Source organism: Mustela nivalis, assembly GCF_964662115.1.
Source record: "Mustela nivalis genome assembly, chromosome: 5".
NCBI classification, from domain to species: Eukaryota; Metazoa; Chordata; class Mammalia; order Carnivora; family Mustelidae; genus Mustela; species Mustela nivalis.
Window position 1 is genome coordinate 46206521 of NC_139024.1, and position 19986 is coordinate 46226506.

The 19986-nt window shown below is 38.8% G+C and overlaps 1 pseudogene across 1 annotated transcript; it reads left to right on the forward strand.

Annotated features, from left to right (window-relative positions):
- The first annotated feature begins 7550 nt into the window (after window positions 1-7550).
- Window positions 7551-8449, forward strand: LOC309864108 (large ribosomal subunit protein eL33 pseudogene; annotated as a pseudogene). Its single transcript has 2 exons — window positions 7551-7665; window positions 8144-8449. The product of its transcript is annotated as a large ribosomal subunit protein eL33 pseudogene (transcript).
- Window positions 8450-19986: the final 11537 nt, after the last annotated feature.

Here is a 19986-nt window from a genome sequence, read left to right on the forward strand (position 1 = left end):
CTCTCATTGCCCTCAAATATTTGAAGAGTTGTCATGGTGATGATGAGGGGTTAGACCCTGAAATGCTTCAGAGAACAAAACTAGGACCAGTGGGTGGAAATTACCAGGAGGCAGATTTCAGCCCAATATTAGAACATTCTAATAACTTCTGCTCTTCCTCAGTGGATGGGGCTGCTTTAAGAGCGGTAATCTCCCCATGTGGAGGTTTTTGAACACAGCTGGATAATCTTCCGGCTGTAGGAGTAACTCGGTAGGAGATTGGGCTTCATGACCTCCAAAGCCCCTTCGACCCTTGATTAATTGATTTTATGGAAATCTGTATTTGTGCAAAGTGTGGTAGGATAAATATCCTGCCTTGTACTGCCTTTTGGATGCTGGCTAAGTTAGAGATTAAAAAAAAAAAAAAAGTCAATGGCTTATTTTTTTGCCTTTCCTAAAGAAAGGGATACAGGCTTCCATTTAGGGATTTTTAAAACTCTATTTAGTTTGAATTTCTCGTCTCATAGCTTAAGTACAAGGAGGTACTAGCAAGGCTTTCTATATGGTGCCGGGCTAAAGTTGTTCCTTTGAATCCCTTTTTGGGTCCATATTTATAGGCTGTACTTGATATTAGGCCTGTATTTCTATGCCTTCAAAATGAGTGCAAAGAGCCTCATGATCTGCGTGTAGGCAGAGGAAAGAGCGGTTTGTAATCTCCTACTAACCTGAATTTCCCGAGTGGCTTGAACAGTTTTCACACACTTTCTACACTCCTGTGGATAATGACATTGCTAGCCTACTCCCATGCTATTAGTGTGGTCACGTGTACTCTGTTAAGGACAAAAAAATGTGCAGTGTTTCCTCCTCCTCTGGTCCCTCCCAGACTGAACTCTTTCCTGCCATTGATATAGACCATGTTTGCATTTTCAAAGTAATTAGCAATTTTGCATATTTTCCCCCCGTATTGTTTGTAGCTTATAGTCAGACCATTAGAGGTGGGGTTTGCATTATACCTATTATTGACTAAATCATGTATATAAAAGCGTCATGTGTTCCTTCTATAATTTTACTGTGAGACAGTCTGACCCAGACATCTTTTCATTCACTAAGTTATTGGAAAAGCAGGAAACATTGCCTAATTCTTATTTAAAAGAAAACAGTGCCTCACCTCTACCCCCAATCCTGCACTATCTCTTGAGTTTAGCACAAAATAGTAAGGTTATTTTGGAAATTCTAGGTGTCTCAGGGCAGTTGGAGATAGGAATTGGCTTTAATTAAATTTAAGCAGAAAGTAAACAGTCTTTTGGTAGAGGATGTTCCCTTTGCTTTCCACCTGCACCACTTCCAGTAGAACAGAGTAAATGCCCTCACCATACTTATTTTGGGAGTGCTAGCAATGCTCTGATTTTATTACGTGGAATGACCTAAAATGGAATTCAGTTAATTTAAGTGACAATGGGGAATGTTATATATATTAATATCATATGTATTAATTTATATTAGATTTAGAGGCTATTCTCCTTAAAATAATTATGGAACTTTATAAGAAGGGCTTCTGAGCAAACAAAAATGCCTCTGTCTCTAACCCAGAAGGAGAGGCAAAGAGAGGAAAAGTGCCTTTGGTAATCATTCACCCATCACGTTCTCTGTTATTGGGAGTATTTGTCTTTTTTTCAAATTCACGAACAATAGAAATAAAGAAGGAGCACCCCCTCCCCCATCTTCTGCTTAAATCACTGGACAAAAGTTGCGGCTAAGAACAGCCTCAATTTTCTAGTTCTTCCTTAGGAAGGGGAGGTAGCCATATAACACATTTCTTCTCTCCATGCTTACTTTTTGTGCTGTTCTGTGTTTTATTTTGGACGTGATTGGTTTCACATACCACCAGATAGAGCAGAGAGAGAAATAATTTCCCCAGGAGGTCTCTAAGCTATTAGGATATTACTATAGAAACAGTCTGCCAGCACTGACATTCTCACACATCAAAATTTGTTTATATAGAAAATGAGCTATATAAACCATCCTGATTGTCCTTGTTCCCCGCCTACTCCCCCGTTCCTCAACTAACTGAGCCGTGGTCTGGGTTTGAAATTTGACACCATTCTCGCAATTATTTATTCTGCCAAATGAAAAGCAGTAGGCTTCTCCTTGCTTGTACATTACATCTGCAACATGGTCTATTGCTACCTGAATACTGAGTACCTTAAGCATCCTCGCTCAGCCGCAGCTATGTGATCAGAAATGCCGTCCTATTGTATCAGTGTTAGAGCACATTACCTGAAATGTACTTAGATTTTTATGAGGAAAGTTGGAAGCTCATCATCACCACCTTTAATCCTCAGAGGTCAGGCTGTCCTCTACCTGGTGGCGGGGAGCCGTTTGGGAGAACGTGCTGTCATCTTTGGAGTAAAATCCATAAGTCTTTAGAAACTCTTGGTTTATATACTAAGTTCAGATTTATGTGCTTGCTAAATCACCATAGCTTTCCAAGCATCAAGGTGGTTTTAATATCCCTAACTAAGAGAGAAATTCAGAATGAAACTTTAAAATAAAGGATAGAGCTGAAAGGGGTAGGGCAATTAAGATTTCTGCAATCTGGTTTATAAAATCAAAGATGCTTCTTACTTTCAAAGGATGATGGCATTATTCCCTACTCGCTGATTTTTTTTTTCTTCCCCAGTGACTTCTCTTGGTCTTTTTGACTTCTCTTAGTACATTTTTGACCACGAAGCATTCTGTCTTTATGAAAGTCAGGCTGTTGGGAGGCTATCCAGTGAACAGAGAGAAGAAATCTCAGGGAGAGAATGCTTCTTTCTGGAATTACTGATGTACTTAGGGCTTCATAATGCCACTGCTCTCTGACTGATATTAACATAACAGCACAAACAACTAAGTATGTTACACACAATATTCAGACCTCAATTATTCCAATTATTGTTTACTTAAAGTCAGCTCAACATACACGCAAGGGAGTTTTTCCTACCCCCACTTTTGAAAACCACATCATCTGCCAGGAAATTGACATAATCCAGGTCTCGTGTATACTTATCTGATACATGAATTTGCCAAGAGAAACTGTCACCAGCTGTCAAGTGTTGCTTCTGAAGTCAAAGTCTGAATGACTAATTGCTAGGGGTGAGGTGGAGGGTTTTAAGGGAACAAAGAGAATGTCAGTGTCAAGACATTTGATTCTTTGTGGAGTGTGAACACACGGGCCCCATAGGTACAAGTAGTGATACTAGCCACCTTCATGGAACGTGGCTCAGAGAGCGTTAGGGAAAGTGTATGAGACTAAGAAGGAAAACCTAAGGGATGTTGTGGAAGAGAATACAAAATGCTGTAGTGGAGACAAACAAAGGTAAGTTGGGGGGCAAGCCCAAAGATAGAGCTATAGAGGCTTAACTGGCTAGAGAACTTAGCCCTTATTGGTTCTCTGAGTGAGAACCAGGTTGTAAATGGTGATATCTGTGACACAAGTCTCCAGAGTCCTTCTATGCCATTTCTATGTCCGTTCCCTTCTGTTTGGTAGCCCCTGAGCTCTGCTGGCTCTGTTTTCATATTTTTCTGTGTTCTGGATGTACCATTTGTGAGTGCTATGCTGTTCTTTCATCGCTTCTCTGGTCTTTAAAATGTATTGTATCTCATTTTGAAATGCTAGATTACAGTTGTCAGTTCCTTTGTGACCATATATTATTATTATTTTTTTTTTCTGCTACGAGGTAATTATCCCAGGACAGCTGACCTTTAAACAACATGGGTTTGAACTGCATGGGTCCACTTATATGTGGATTTTTTTAATACAGTATTATAAGTGTATTTTCCTTATGATTTTCTTAACATTTTCTTTTCTCTAACTCACTTTATTGTAAAAATAGAGTATATAAAAACATATGACATAGAAGATACATATTAATCAACTATTTCTGTTTTTGGTAAAGGCTCTCAGTCAACAGTAAACTTTTATAAAAAATTTTTGGTGGGGGACAAAACTTATATGGGGATTTTCAAATGTGGGGGGGCTTGGTGCCCATAATCTCAGTGTTGTTTGAGGCTCTGAGAGCCTTGATTGTGATTGCTCAGATCACTCCTTTCCTGCTCCATCTTCTGTCTTCCCATGACCTCTCTGGGTCTCTGGAGGTTTTCTGCACATACTCCAAGTAAGAGCCTTCAGAGCCCCTGCACATTAGTGTGGTGCCCCACGATCTTCTCTGGAAGCATGATTCCTCCCTCTGAGTGTGATCTCTTGGTGGGCTGCTTCCAGTTTCCCAGCTCAGAGCTGTCAGATGTCCTCTGCAGCTTTCCTGATACCGGGAGACACCAGGGAGAGGAGAGACACCTGCCCCTCAGCCCCACTCATTTCTTGAGGATTCGTTTTCATAGAGATTCTCTCTTCCTCTCTTCTTTCTCTCTCTGCCTCTCCCCACCCCTTTCTGTTATAATACACTATTTTGTGAAAGATTTTGGAGAGAGAAACAAACTTCTCCAGCAACCCTCCATTTTGCTCCTCTCAGAAGGTCCCCTGTACTAGTCAGGGTTCTGCAGTGAAACAAAACCATTAAGATATAGATAGGTATACATATAAACAGGAGTTGGCACATGTATCACCGAGGTGGTGATGCTCCATGATCTGTTGACAGTAAGCTAAAGGACTAGGAAATTCCATGGTGTGATTCAGACTTCAGGAAGTTCAGAGGCCTGAAAATCAGGACCTGAGTGTCTGATGGTGGAGGAGATGGATGCCCCAGCTCCAGCAAAAGAGCAAGTTCACCCTTCCTCCTCTTTTTTTGCTCTATTCAGTTCAGTGGTTTGCCAACGATGCACACTGGAGTTGGAGATCACAGCCTTCTTTACTCAGTCTACCAATTCAAAGGTTAGTATCTTCCAGAAATATCCTCACAGACACACCCAGAAATAATGTTTTACCAATTATCTGGGCATCCCTTAGCCCGTTCAAGTTGACACATAAGACTAACCATCACACCATCCCTACCCTTTAGGTTGAAATTGTTCCTTCTTTGGGTTCTAGGATTTCAAATCACTGCCTTTGGGCCTCTGACTCCCTGAAAAATCTGATAGATTTCTATAGTTCTCTTGTCTAATTGCCCCTCTGTATGTAATAATCAAGTGCTGTGTCTTTAACTTTTTCTCCATAATTTTTCTGGGCAGTTTTTACTGTACCTGCTATTTTTAAGGCTTTAAGATTTTAAGACTTCTCCAACATGTATCCAATTCTCTTCCAGTTTAGTTCTCTGCTAAACTTCAGACCCATGTTTCAGGTTTTTAGTTAGATGTACAACAGGTGAATTAAATTTGGAAATTCCAAAACTAAACATGTCAGCTTCCCACTAGAAACAATTTTACCCTAATTCAGTGGCCAGAATCAATTTCTCCAAAACTAGGTAATCATTCCAGATTCTTCCATGGACTCCTTTATTTTGGAGATCTCTAACTTTTGTCAGTTCTTAGCATCACTATAGACTGAATGTTTGTGTCATATTTCAACCTAATTCCTGATGTAATGGCATTAGGAGTTCTTCATGAATGGGATTGGTAGCCATAGGAAAGAGAACCCAGAGGAGATAATGCATGGCATGGTGATTACAGTTAGCAATACCATGTTATATATTTGAAAGTTGCTAAGAGAGAAAATCTTAAAAGTTCTCATCACAAGAAAAAAACTTGAAACTGCAAGGTGATAGGTGTTAACTTATTGTGCCGATCATTTCACAATATAACATCTATCAAAACATTATGTCATAAACTACTATAATTATATGTAAATTATATCAATAAAACTGGAAAAATATTTTAAAAAATTAAAAAATTGAAATAGAAAAAGATTCTGCCATTCAAGTTAACATTATGTAGATAATTGGGTTAATATTGCTATTAACACCATTAAGATAACTAGATCTTTGCATGCTTTGAATAAATGTACTAATAAGAAGCTATTAGGTTTTTATAAAGGAGTTATCTCAGTGTATTTCAATGTAGTTTTATAAACATCATTAATTTTTCATATTAACAATTGTTTTTAAGTGTGATTGAGCAATGCTTTGACAGCACTGAAAAAGCTCAAGGCAAAGGAATTTAGCAGAAAAATAAAGTAATATATTTATTAGCATGAGATGAATTCTTGTCTCCAAAAACCTATTGCTATGGGATAGGTCTACTTTTATAACCTATCCTATGGGATCAGTCTACTTTATAACATGGCTGGGAAATTTTTGTCACTTTGAAAAGCTTTTTCCTTTGCTTTCAAATTTTCTGGCAAACAAAACACTGTTCAGAAACTCACTATCATAAAAGGAAAACTATGTTTCTGATCTTTTTCTTCCCTTAGTCAAGAGCAGTTTATTATGTCCTTCTTTGACATTCTCTTCTTTTGAAACCTTATTTGTAGCCCCAATTTCTCACATCTGAATAATTTTTTCTAAGGTCCACTTTTTTTTTTTCATTTATACACACATGCAATCTCTTTTCAACATATGAAGAGCTAGTTTTATTTCATCAACATATTAGTACATATAAGCAAACTCTTATCAATAGCATTGTTATGACATTTTATGTACTTTTTCCCCCAGAGTCTCCCAATAAGTTAAAAACCCAGGTGGCTGGGGGTGCCTGGATGGCTCAGTTTGTTGAGTGGCATACTCTTGATTTCAGTTCAGGTCATGATCTCAGGATCTTGAGATGGAGTCCCGAGTCAGGGTCTGTGCTCAGTGGGGAGTCTGCTTGGGATTTTTCTCTCCCTCCATCCCTCTCGTTCATTCTTTCTCTCTCTCAAATAAATAAAACAAATATTTAAAAACAACCAACCAAAGAAAAACAACCTGGGTATCTGGTCTTTATTCTGAAGTAATTTAGTTTAATACATTGGCTGTGATATCTCTAATTTTTGTTTAACTAAGAAGGCTTGATTAGTACTGTCTTTAAACATAAAAACTGATATTTACAGCTAGCTGTCCTATCAATATATTTCTATAAAATGATTTTAATATTCATGTAGTTTTTATAGTTTATTAAATATGTCTTTTAAAGTCTTCACTTTACAACTTTAAATTTTTGTTTTGATAAAGGAAATTTGATAAAGATATAAAATATTTTCTCTTAATTTAAATGTATAATTCTTTTTTATAGAAATGAATATTGCTAAAGCAGTTGTAATCCAGGGCCCTCTAGGAGTTAAAAAAAGGAAAACAATTTTAACATGTTTTTCAGAGAGATTATTTTCAAATAGGCTAGACTGATTCCAGAATGGAAATCAGCCACTAGAAAAATTTAAACAGTCAATACTGTTTTTTAGAAATCGGATTAAACTTCATGTTAAAATTGAGAAGAGGGATCAGAAGTTCAACAGTTCTCTAAAAAAAAAAAAATGGAGATATTTAAAAAAAATTTTAATGAGCCTTGCTTATAATATGTAAATAAAGAAATGCATCTGATTTTTGCAAAATCTAAATCATGCAATCATTTTATATGTAAGAATGCTAATGGAGAAGATTGGATACTTCTTGAAATTTAGTTGGTCTGACTCTTAGAAGCTTCAGGACCTACTCCCACTCAGGAATATGGCTGAACCAAATTTTAACTGCCAATTTGCCCACAGGAGTGCATTGATGAGAGCTAAAACTTTCCTTGTGGAGATGCTTATAATGCCTTTTCCAGAAGTTGTAGATTTAGCGGGTGTGTCTTTCCTCAGATCTTTAGAGTATCTGCACAGGTACATTATTTTATAGTCATATAATATCACCATATGGAAATGTTTTGAGCTTTGGATTCACAAGGGAGATGAGCTGCAGTTTGTGGTTTGGACAGGGTGGAACTTAGGCTATGGCCAAATGAAAGATATAAAAGAAAGAAGACAGGGTGCTTGGATGGCTCAGTTGGTTTAGCATCTGCCCTGGGCTCAGGTCATGATCCCAGGGTTCTCGAATGGAGTCCCGCATCCACTCAGCAGGGAGTCTGCTTCTCTCTCTGCTCCTCCCCACCCCCCAACTTGTGCTCCCTCTCTCTCTGACATATAAATAGAGAAATAAATAAAATTTTTTACAAAGGGAAGAAGACAAATATGTAGAAAAGTGCTTTTTTCCCCGCCATCTTGGGGCCTGTGGAGACCTGCTGGAAACAGGACTCCTCTAAAACGCCAAATAATGTCTGGAAGTCATTTTTGCTGGCTATAAGCGGGGTCTCCGCAACCAGAGGGAGCACACAGCTCTTCTTAAAATCGAAGGTGTATGTGCTCGAGATGAAACAGAATTCTATCTAGGCAAGAGATGTGCTTACGTGTACAAAGCAAAGAACAACACAGTGACTCCTGGTGGCAAACCAAATAAAACCAGAGTAATCTGGGGAAAAGTAACTCGTGCTCATGGAAACAGCGGCATGGTTCGTGCCAAATTCCGAAGCAACCTTCCTGCTAAAGCCATTGGCCACAGAATCCGTGTGATGCTGACCCTCAAGGATTTAAATTTGATGAAAAATAAATAAAGGTGTAGATTTGTTCTCTTGTAAAAAAAAAAAATGTAGAAAAGTGTTAATAACATTCTTTTTATATCAACTCCTGATTTCTCCCTCCAAAATCATTCCTCTCTTCCTATTCCCCCAGTGAAGGACTCTTGTCTCACTCACAAATTTGGTTCCTCAGGCCCCAAACTTTCTTGAGTCATCATTGAATATTTCTTTCACATCCTACATCTAGTCTACCAGCGAATCCTGTTGGCATTGCATTCATAATACATCACAGATTTGGCCATTTCTTATCACTTCTGCCTCCACCACCCTAGTCCCCATATTCTTTTTCACCAGGACTATTGCAATGGCCTCCTAGCTGGTATTCCCTAGTTCTGCTCTAGCCTCCTTGCTTGCTTTCTTCTGACACCTGGCAGCTCATATGAGATCCTTTAAAAAATGTAAATCTGATCATTTCACTCCCCTGCTCAAATTTACCACACCTCCTATCACATTTGCTGCAAGGCCCCCTATCAGTGGTTCTCAAACATATATCTGGACATTAGAATCACCTGGGGAGTTCTGCAAATTACCTTTGCTTGGGGACCATCCCCAAACACCTGAAGTCAGTTCTCTGGGTTTAGGATCTGTGAATTTTAAAAGCTCCCCAGTTAAGTGGCTGCCTTCCACTCAGGGCCAAGGGGGATCAATCCCGAGTCTCCCTCTACCCCTGCCCGCCACTTCCCCTGCTTGTGCTCTCTCTCTGTCAAATAAATAAAATACAATCTTTAAAATAAATTTATTAAAAAAATAAAAATTCCCCAGATGGTTCAAGGGCACATTGACGGTTGACGGTCTTTTCTGGCTACCTCTCCAACCCCGTTGCCCACCCCTCTTCTCTCTATTCCCTCTGATCTACTGTGTTGACTTCCTTGCTGCTCCTCAGGCTTGACAGGATTATTCACGACTCAGGCTTCTGCACATGCTGCTCTTCATTTCAGCCAGCTACATAGCTCATTCTCTCACTACATTGAGATTTCTGCTCAAATGTCACCTAAGAGGACTTCCTGGCCATCTGATCTAAAATAGTTCTCAGTCCTCCTCTTGCTCTCTTTAGTTTTCTTAAAGGAAGTGTTAACATTATGGTAATAATACATGTGTTGTGGTTTCTTTTTTCCTTCTGTCTCATCACTAAGAACTTAGGTAAAATCGAGGAGACTAGAGATTTTGTCTAATTTGCTCACTGCCATATTTCAAGTTTGTAGAACAGTTCCTAGCACCTAAGTATTGTAAAAGCTTAATACAGATTGATTTATTAGCATTTTAAAATTGTTTTTAAACTATTTATTTGTTTGTTTGTTTGTTTATTAGTTTGGCCAGTGGTAGAAAGGATGCCACTGCCTGGGATCTGTGGCTTAAAAGCTTTGCCTCTTAGTGGGTTTTATTTTGTTTGTTTGTTTCATTTTAACTTTTTTGGAATTTCCTCATGGTCCCTTATCTGTGAAGCAGATTATCTGTGAAGCCCAGGCACTTACCTGCTGTGCATTCTGGGACTTGTCAAGGCACAGGGGGCTGGGTGGAGCTCCAGCTCCTCCTGGAGTAGGTGCAGCTGGGCAGGCTCCAGGGTGAGTGGGGGAAGCTGCAGCCACCATTGTTTCCCCAGACCTTGCAAGGGTCATGGGGCAGAACTAGGCTGCCGGAAGGACTCAGCAAAAGAAGACCTGGAGTTTTAAATACAATTGTTGCCGCACAGTTATTTCAAGATTTTGTTAAAAGTGCAGAGGAGGTAAAATGGAAATTAGTTGTGTTTGTTTGTACAGCGATTAATTGACATGTTATATCCATTTCAGGTGTACAGTGGTTTGATATATTTAATATTGCAAAAGATTACCACAATAAGTCTAGTTAACCTCCATCAGCACACATAGTTACAGATTTTTTTCTTGTGTTGAAAACTTCTAAGATTCAACTTAGCACTTTCAAATATACAATACAATAGTGTTAACTATAGTTACCAGAGTGACACCAGGACTTACTAATTTTATAGCTGGAAGTTTGTACTCGTTGGTCACCTTCACTCCCCTTATCTATTTTTGCCCCTTCTCTGTATCTATGAGTTCCCTGTTTTGTCAGAAGTTTTTTAGTTTGATGTAGTCCCACTTGTTTATTTTGCTCCCCCCCCCCCCTTTTTTTGCTTTTGGTGTTCTTTTAAAAAAATCATCACTAAGGTAGATGTCAAGGAACTTAATGCCTTTTTGTCTGCCAGGATTTTTATGGTTTTAAAAGTAATGTTCAAGTTTTTAATCCATTTTGAATTGATTTTCATGTTTGATTTAAGACAACAGTTCAAAAAAAATAAATAAAACCAGTTCAATTTTATTCTTTTGCATGTAGTTGTTCTGTTTTCCCAACACCCTTTATTGAAGAGATTGTCCTTTTCTCATTTTAAATTCATGGGTCCTTTATCATAAATTAATTGCCTATATACATATGGGTTTATTTCTTGGCTTTGTGTTCTGTTCTATTAATCTATGTCTCTGTTTCTATGCCAGTACCATATGGTTTTGACTACTATAGCTCTGTAATATGGTTTGAAATCAGAAAATGTGATGCTTCCAGCTTAGCTCTGGCTATTTGGGATCTTTTATGATTTTATGTGAATTTTAGAATTGTTCTATTTCTTTGAAAAATGCCTTTGGTATTTTGATAAGGATTGCATTGAATCCTATAGATTGCTTTGAATAGTGTGGGCATTTTAACAATACTCTTTTCATATGTTTAACTGGGCATTTATCTTGCATTTATTTTTTCATCATTGTCTTTTGATTTTCAGTATAGACTTTGACCTCCATGGTCAAATTTATGCCTAGGTTTTTTTTTATGTGATTGCAATTTTTTTTTAAGATTTTTTTTTTTTTTTTTTGGACAGAGAAAGAGAATGCAAGAGAGGGAACACAAGCAGGGGGAATGGGAGAGGGAGAAGCAGGCTTCCCAAAGAGCAGGGAACCAGGCCATGATGTCACCTCCAGCACATGTTCCCTTCACCAAACCCCCGCCCCACCGCCACCCTGCCATAGAGAGCTGCATCCTTGTTAATGGTGCACTGTATTTAGTTGTATGACTCTAGGGAAACTCACTTAACCAACTTGCCATGGACAGACAGACACGTGCTTTCCAGTTATTTGCTGTGAAAACAACAATGAGGTAACATTCTGCACATGTACTCATCCCACCTACTTATCAACACACTCAGTAAGGTGGGGCCGAATCCAAAATGATACTCAAGCTGGGACCACTGTACCATTGTGATCTGTCCGTCCAATCTCTCTCTCCATCCCTCTCTCCTTTCCTCGCTCCACCCATCGTTCAACCCTTCCACCCATCCATCAATCCTTCCATCCATCCCTCCATCCCTGCTTCCTTCCTTCCCTCTGTCCCTCCACCCATTCATCCATATACCCATCCCTCCATCCATCCCTCCTCCAGCCAGCCACGTATTAGACTTGTCCATGTCTTCCATCCATTCAGACTTCACTCACTCACCAATTCACTTTATCACTCATCGATTCACTTAAGTACAGGAAAGACACAGCTCCTGTCCCCACAGCCCAAGAAACTGAGGCTTAACCAGCTGGCAGGGTGGACTGAGGGACAGTTGGATCTGGGATTTAAAACTGTGCTTAGGGGTGCTTGGTGGCTCAGTTGGTTAAGCATCTGTCACAGTTCAGGTCATGGTCTCAGGGTCCTGGGATCAAGCCCCACATTGGGCTCTTTGTTCAGAGGGGAGTTTGCTTCTCTCTCTCTCTCTACTGTTCCCCTGTTAGTGCTCTCTCTCAAAGAAATAAATCTTTAAGAAAATAAAGCAATTCTTAGTAATTAAAATTCTTTTTTATTAATTGTTTGTATTAACATATAATATATTATTTGCCCCAGGGGTACAGGTCTGTAAATCGTCAGGCTTATACTCTTCACAGCTCTCACCATATAACATACCCTCCCCAATATCTATAATCCAACTACCCTCTCCACATCCCTCCTCCCCCCAGCAACCCTCAGTTTGTTTTGTGAGATTAAGAGTCTCTTATGGTTTGTCTCCCTCCTGATCCCATTTTGTTCCATTTTTTCCTTCCCTACCACCAACCCCCCCACTCTGCCTCTCAAATTCCTCGTATCAGAGAGATCATATGATAATTGTCTTTCTCTGATTGACTTATTTTGCTTGGCATAATACTGTCTTGTTTCATCCACATCCTTGCAAATGGCAAGTATTCCATTATAAATAGATACCACATCTTCTTTATCCATTCATCTCTTAATGGACATCTAGGTTCTTTCCATAGTTTGGCTATTGTAGACATTGTTGCTATAAACATTCGGGTGCACGTGCCCCTTCGGATCACTACATTTGTATCTTTAGGGTAAATACCCAGTAGTGCAATTGCTGGGTCCCAGAGTAGCTCTATTTTCAACTTTCTTGGGAACCTCTATGCTGTTTTCCAGAGTGGCTACTCCAGCTTACATTCCCAACAACAGTGTAGGAGGGTTCCCCTTTCTCTGAATCCTTGCCAACATCTGTCATTTCCTGATTTGTTAATTTTAGCCATTTTGACTGGTATGAGATGGTATCTCATTGTGGTTTAGATTTATATTTCCCTGATGCCAAGTGACGTTGAGCATTTTTCATGTATCTGTTGGCCATCTGGATGTCTTCTTTGCTGAAATGTCTGTTCATGCCCATTTCTTGATTGGATTATTTGTTCTTTGGGTGTTGAGTTTGCTAAGCTCTTTATAGATTTTGTATACTAGCCCTTTATCTGATATGCAATTTATGAATATCTTCTCCCATTCTGTTCATTGTCTTTTCATTTTGTTGATTGTTTCCTTTGCTGTGCAAAAGCTTTTGATCTCGATGAAGTCCCAATAGTTCATTTTTGTCCTTGCTTCCCTTGCCTTTGGTGACAATTCTAGGAAGAAGTTGCTGCAGCTGTGGTCAAAGAGGTTGTTGCCTGTGTTCTCCTCAAGGATTTTGATAGATTCCTTTCTCACATTGAGGTCTTTCATCCACTTTGAGTCTATTTTTGTGTGTGGTATAAGGAAATGGTCCAGTTACATTCTTTTACATGTGGCTGTCCAGTTTTTCCAACATCATTTGTTGAAGAGACTGTCTTTTTTCAACTGGACATTCTTTCCTTCTTTGTCAAAGATTAGTTGACTATAGAGTTGAGGGTCCATTTCTGGGCTCTCTATTCTGTTCAGTGATCTATGTGTCTGTGTTTTATGCCAGTATCATACTGTCTTGATGATTACAGCTTTATAATAGAGCTTGAAGTCTGAAATTATGATGCCACCAACTTTGACTTTCTTTTTCAACATTCCTCTGGCTATTTGGGGTCTTTTCTGGTTCCGTATAAATTTTAGGATTATTTGTTCCATTTCTTTGAAAAAAAAAAAAAAGGATGGCATTTTGATAGTGATTGCATTAAATGTGTAGATTTCTTTAGGTGGCATAGACATTTTCACAATATTTATTCTTCCAATCCATGAGCATGGAACATTGTTCCATTTCTTTGTGTCTTCCTCAATTTCTTTCATGAGTACTTTATAGTTTTCTGAGTACAGATTCTTTGCCTCTTTGGTTAGGTTTATTCCTAGTTATCTTATGGTTTTGGGTGCAATTGTAAATGGGATTGACTCCTTAATTTCCCTTTCTTCTGTCTTGTTGTTGGTTTATAGAAATGCAACTGATTTCTGTGCATTGATTTTATATCCTGACACTTTACTGAATTCCTGTATGAGTTCTAGCAGTTTTGGAGTGGAGTCTTTTGGGTTTTCCATGTAGAATATCATATCATCTGCAAAGAGTGAGAGTGATTTCTTCTTTGTCAATTCAGATGCTTTTTATTTCTTTTTGTTTTCTAATTGCTGAGGCTAGGACTTCTAGTACTATGTTGAATGGCAGTGGTGATAATGGACATCCCTGCCGTGTTCCTGACCTTAGGGGAAAAGCTCTCAGTTTGTCTGCATTGAGAATGATACTCGCTGTGGATTTTTCATAGACGGCTTTGATGATATTGAGGTATGTACCCTCTGTGCCTATACTTTGAAGAGTTTTGATCAAGAAAGGATGCTGTACTTTGTTAAATGCTTTTTCAGCATCTATTGAGAGTATCATAAGGTTGTTGTTTTTTCTTGTATTAATGTATTGTATCACATTGATTGATTTGCATATGTTGAACCAAACTTGCAGCCCAGGAATAAATCTCAATTGGGTGTGGTGAATAATCCTTCTAATGTACTGTTGGATCCTATTGACTAGCATTTTGGTGAGAGTTTTCACATCCGTGTTCATCAAGGATATTGGTCTGTAATTCTCCTTTTTGATGGGGTCTTTGTCTAGTTTTGGGATCAAGGTGATGCTGGCCTCGTAAAATGAGTTTGGAAGTTTTTCCTTCCATTTCTATTTTTTTGGAACAGTTTCAGGAGAATAGGTATTAATTCTTCTTTAAACATTTGGTAGAATTCCCCTGGGAAGCTCTCTGGCCCTGGGTTCTTTTTTTTTGGGAGATTTTAAATGACTGCATCAATCTCCTTACTGGTTATGGTTCTGTTCATGTTTTCTATTTCTTCCTGGTTCAGTTTCGATAGTTTATGTTTTTAGGAATATATCCATTTCCTCCACAATGTCGAATTTGCTGGCGATAGTTGCTCATAATATGTTCTTATAATTGTTTGTATTTCTTGGTGTTGGTTTTGATCTCTCCTTTTTCATTCATGATTTTATTTATTTGGGTCGTTTCTCTTTTCTTTTGGATAAGTCTGGCCAGGGGTTTATCAGTCTTACTAATTTTTTCATAGAACCAGCTCCTAGTTTCATTGATTTGTTCTACTATACTTTTGGTGGTTTTTTTTTTTTTTTTTGATTTCATTGATTTCTGCTCTGATCTTTATGATTTGTCTTCTCCTGCTGGGTTTAGGCTTTCTTTGCTGTTCTTTCTCAGCTCCTTTAGGTGTAGGGTTAGGGTGTATACTTGAGACCTTTCTTGTTTCTTGAAAAAGGTTTGTATCGCTATATACTTTCCTCTCAGGACTGCCTTTGCTGTGTCCCACAGATTTTGAACCATTGTGTTTTCATTTTTATATGTTTCCATGAATTGTTTCAATTCTTCTTTCATTTCCTGGTTAACCCATTCATTCTTTAGAGGGATGTTCTTTAGCCTCCATGTATTTGAGTTCTTTCCAACTTTCCTCTTGTGATTAAGTTCTAGCTTCAGAGCATTGTAGTCTGAAAATATGCAGGGAATGATCCCAGGCTTTTGGTACCGGTTGAGACCTGATTTGTGACACAGGATGTGATCTATTCTGGATAATGTTCCATGAGCACTAGAGAAGAATGTGCATTCTCTTGCTTTGGGATGGAATGTTCTGAATAGATCTGTGGTGTCCATCTGGTCCAGTGTGTCATTTAAGGCCTTTCTTTCCTTGTTGATCTTTTGCTTGGATGATCTGTCCATTTCAGTGAGGGAGGTGTTAAAGTGCCCTACTATTATTGTATTATTGTCAATGTGGTTCTTTGATATTGTTATTAATTGGCTTATATAGTTTGCTGCTCCCATGTTAAGGGAATAGATATTTAAAATTGTTAGATCTTCTTGTTGGGCAGACCCTTTAAGTATGATATAGTGTCCTTCCTCATCTCTTATTATAGTCTTTGGCCTAAAATCTAATTTATCTGATATAAGGATTGCTACCTCAGCTTTCTTTTGATGTCCATTAGCATGGTCAATTGTTCTCCACCCCCTCACTTTAAATCTGGAAGTGTCTTTGGGTCTAAAATGAGTTTCTTGTAGACAGCATATTGATAGGTTTTATTTTTTTTTATCAATTCTGATACCCTGTGTCTTTTGATTGGGGCATTTAGCCCATTTACATTCAAGGTAACTATTGAAAGATATGAATCGAATGCCATTTTATTGCCTGTATGGTGACTGTTACTGTGTATTGTCTCTGTTCCTTTCTGGTCTACTAATTCTAGGCTCTCTCTTTGCTCAGAGGACCCCTTTCAATATTTCCTATAGGGCTGGTTGGGTGTTTGCAAATTCTAATTTTTGTTTGTCCTGGAAGCTTTTAATCTCTCCTTCTATTTTCAATGATAGCCGAGCTGGATATAGTATTCTTGGCTGCATATTTTTCTCATTTAGTGTTCTGATATCATGCCAGTTCCTTCTGGCCTGCCAGGTCTCTGTGGATAAGTTTGTTGCCAACCTAATATTTCTACCATTGTATGTTACAGTCTTCTTCTTCTTTTTTTTTTTTTTTAGATTATTTATTTATTTATTTGACAGACAGAGATCACAAGTAGGCAGAGAGAGAGAGAGGGAAGCAGGCTTCCTGCGGAGCAGGGAGCCCGATGCGGGGCTCGATCCCAGGACCCTGAGATCATGACCCGAGCCGAAGGCAGCAGCCCAAACCACTGAGCCACCCAGGCGCCCCTGTTACAGTCTTCTTGTCCTGAGCTGCTTTCAGGGTTTTCTCTTTGTCACTAAGACTTGTAAGTTTTACTATCAGGTGATGGGGTGTGGTCCTATTTTTATTGATTTTGAGGGGGCTTCTCTGTGCTTCCTAGATTTTGATGCTTGTTCCCTTTGCCATATTGGGGAAATTCTCTTCAATAATTTGCTCCAATATAGCTTCTGCCCCCCTCTCTCTTTCTTCTTCTTCTAGAATCCCAATTATTCTAATATTGTTTCATCTTATGGTATCACTTATCTCTCGAAGTCTCCCCTCGTGATCCAGTAATTGTTTGTGTCTCTTTTGCTCAGCTTCTTTATTCTCCATCATTTGGTCTTCTATATCACTCATTCTCTCTTCTGTCTCATGTATCCGAGCAGTAAGAGCCTCCATTTTTTTATTGTACCTCATTAATAGCTTTTTTGATTTCAGCTTGGTTACATTTTAGTTCTGTCATTTCTCCAGAAAGGGTTTTTTATTTCTCCAGACAGAGTTTCTCTAATATCTTCCATGCCTTTTTTGAACCCAGCTATCAGCTTGAGAATTGTCATTCCGAACTCTAGATCTGATATATTACCAATGTCTGTATTGATTAGGTCTCTAGCTGTTGGTACTGCCTCTTATTCTTTTTTTCTTTTTTTGGTAAGTTTTTCCACCTTGTCATTTTATCCAGATAGTAATATATGAATGAGAGAATAAAATACTAAAAGGGTGGCAAAGACCCCAGAAAAATGTATACTAACCAAATAAGAGACCCCAAACCAGGCAGAGAAGAAAGGGAAAAAAAAGAAATAAAAAAAAATATGTATTATATATATATAGAGAGAGAGAGAGAGATAGAGAGAGAGAATGAGAGAGGAGAGAGACTGGTGAATAGAACAGAGCTAGAGCCACTCACTTGATTTTGGGTGTATTTTGGTCTCTTAGAAGAAACTACCTCCCAAAATTTTAAAGAAAAAAAACCTTATATGTATAAATACAAAAATAAGGGTAAACATGATGAAAGGATGGAATATGAGTGTAAAGGTGAAAATTTAAAAAAATTATAAAAAAGGAATTGATAAGTTGTTTGGAAAAAGGGAAAAAAAAAAAGGAGAGAATGTGCTCAGGCTGGAGACTAGAACAAAAACCATGTGCTAGATTTAGGGTATGTTTTCATCTATTAGAAGAAATTGTATACTAAAATTTTTTAGGAAAAAAAACCCTTTATGTATAAAAAAGCAATGTTAAATACAGTAAAGGGATAAAATATGACTATAACAATGAAGATGTAAAAAATTTTTTCTTAAATGATTTAATTTATTTATTTGTGTGAGAGAGAGTAAGAGAGCAAGCAGAGGCAGGCAGAATGGCAGGCAGAGGCAGAGGCAGGCTTCCCTACCAAGCAAGGAGCCTGATGTGGGACTCGATCCCAAGATGCTGGGATCATGACCTGAACCGAAGGCAGCCGCTAACCAACTGAGCCACCCAGGCGTCCCTAAAAAGATTTTTTTAAAAAGAAAGGTATTAAGATAAACTAGTTAAAAAACGTTAAAAGAGGAAAGAGGAAAAGTTAAAAATAATAGAATAAGAAAAAAAAAATTTAACTTTGCAAGACTAAAGAATCATGGGGAAAAGCCATTAATTCTATGCATTACTTTTCCCTAGCTCTGGAGTTCCACTGTTCTCCTTGATCAGTAAGCTTGGTCTTGGCTGGATGTTCTTGCTGATCTTCTGGGGGAGGTCCTGTTTCAGTGAGTCTCAAATATCTTTGCTCAAGGCAGAATTGCACTGCCCTTACCAGGGGCTGGGCTAAGTAATCTGCTCGGGTTTGATCAAGGAGCTTTTGTTCCCTGAATGCTTTCCATAGACCTCTGGAGGATGGGAATGAAGATGGCAGCCTCCCAATCTCCGGCCCAGGGGCAGTGGAGATCTCGGAGTCCCTCTCCTCAGTGTGCCGGCAAGGAAAAGCTCTCAGTTCCTCCTGTCTCCCTGATCTCTGGCCGCACTCCAAGCTCACCTGGCCTGTCACCGAGCCTTTCTATCTCTAGTGCATGGCCCTGTTTGGAGTCTCCAAACCCAGCAGATTTCTGTAGTGCACTCCTGTGCCACTCCTCTTGGAGGAAGAAGGAAGGGGTTTCCCCAGATCTGCCACTTGTGAGGTCTCTGCCCAAAGAGCAGTGGCCCAGCTGTGCCTAGGATCATGGCTTAAGGCAATCCCAAGCTGAGATTGCACTCTTTAGCTCCGTCTCTGTAGCTGGCTTTTCCACTCTGATACCTGGAGCTCTGCCACACTCAGACAGTTCTTTCTGTGACCCTGCAGGACCTGAGACTACACTGTCCCTGCGAGGATTCCACTCCCATTTAGCCTCTGGAGCGATGACCATCAGTGGAGCAGACTTCTAAAATTTCTGATTTTGTGTTCTGCTGCTCCACCACTTGCCAGGAGCCAGCCCCTCCCCGATGCCGTCTATCTACCCATCACTTAGGATTCACTTCTCTGCTTGTCCTACCTTTCAGAAAGTGGTGGATTTTCTGTTCCTAGAATTGCTGCTCTTTTTCTTTTCAATCTCCTGTTGAGTTTGTAGGTGTTCAGAAGAGTTTGATAAGTATCTAGCTGAACTCCTGGGACCTAATGTCATTTCAATCTGCTACTCCTCCACCATCTTGCTTCTCGTTCCTAAAAATTCTGATAGTTTATTAGTGTATAGGAATGCAGTTGATTTTGTATCCTTCAACTTTGCTGAATTTGTTTATACTAACAGTTTTTTGTTAAGTCTTTAGGGTTTCTCATATAAGTCGTCTGCAAACAGAGACAGTTCTGTTTCTTTCTTTATTTCTGTTTTGTATGACTCATTTCTTTTTCTTGCCTTATCTTTCTGACTAGGACTCCTAATACAATGTTGAATAAAAGTGGTGAGAGTGGGTATGTTTGTCTTATTTTTAAGTTAGAGGAAATACTTTTAGCTCATCACTGCTGAATATGATGTTAATTGTGATCTTGTTATATATGGCCTTGTTAAGTTGAAGTATGTTTCCTCTATACCCACTCTGTTGAGTTTTTATCAC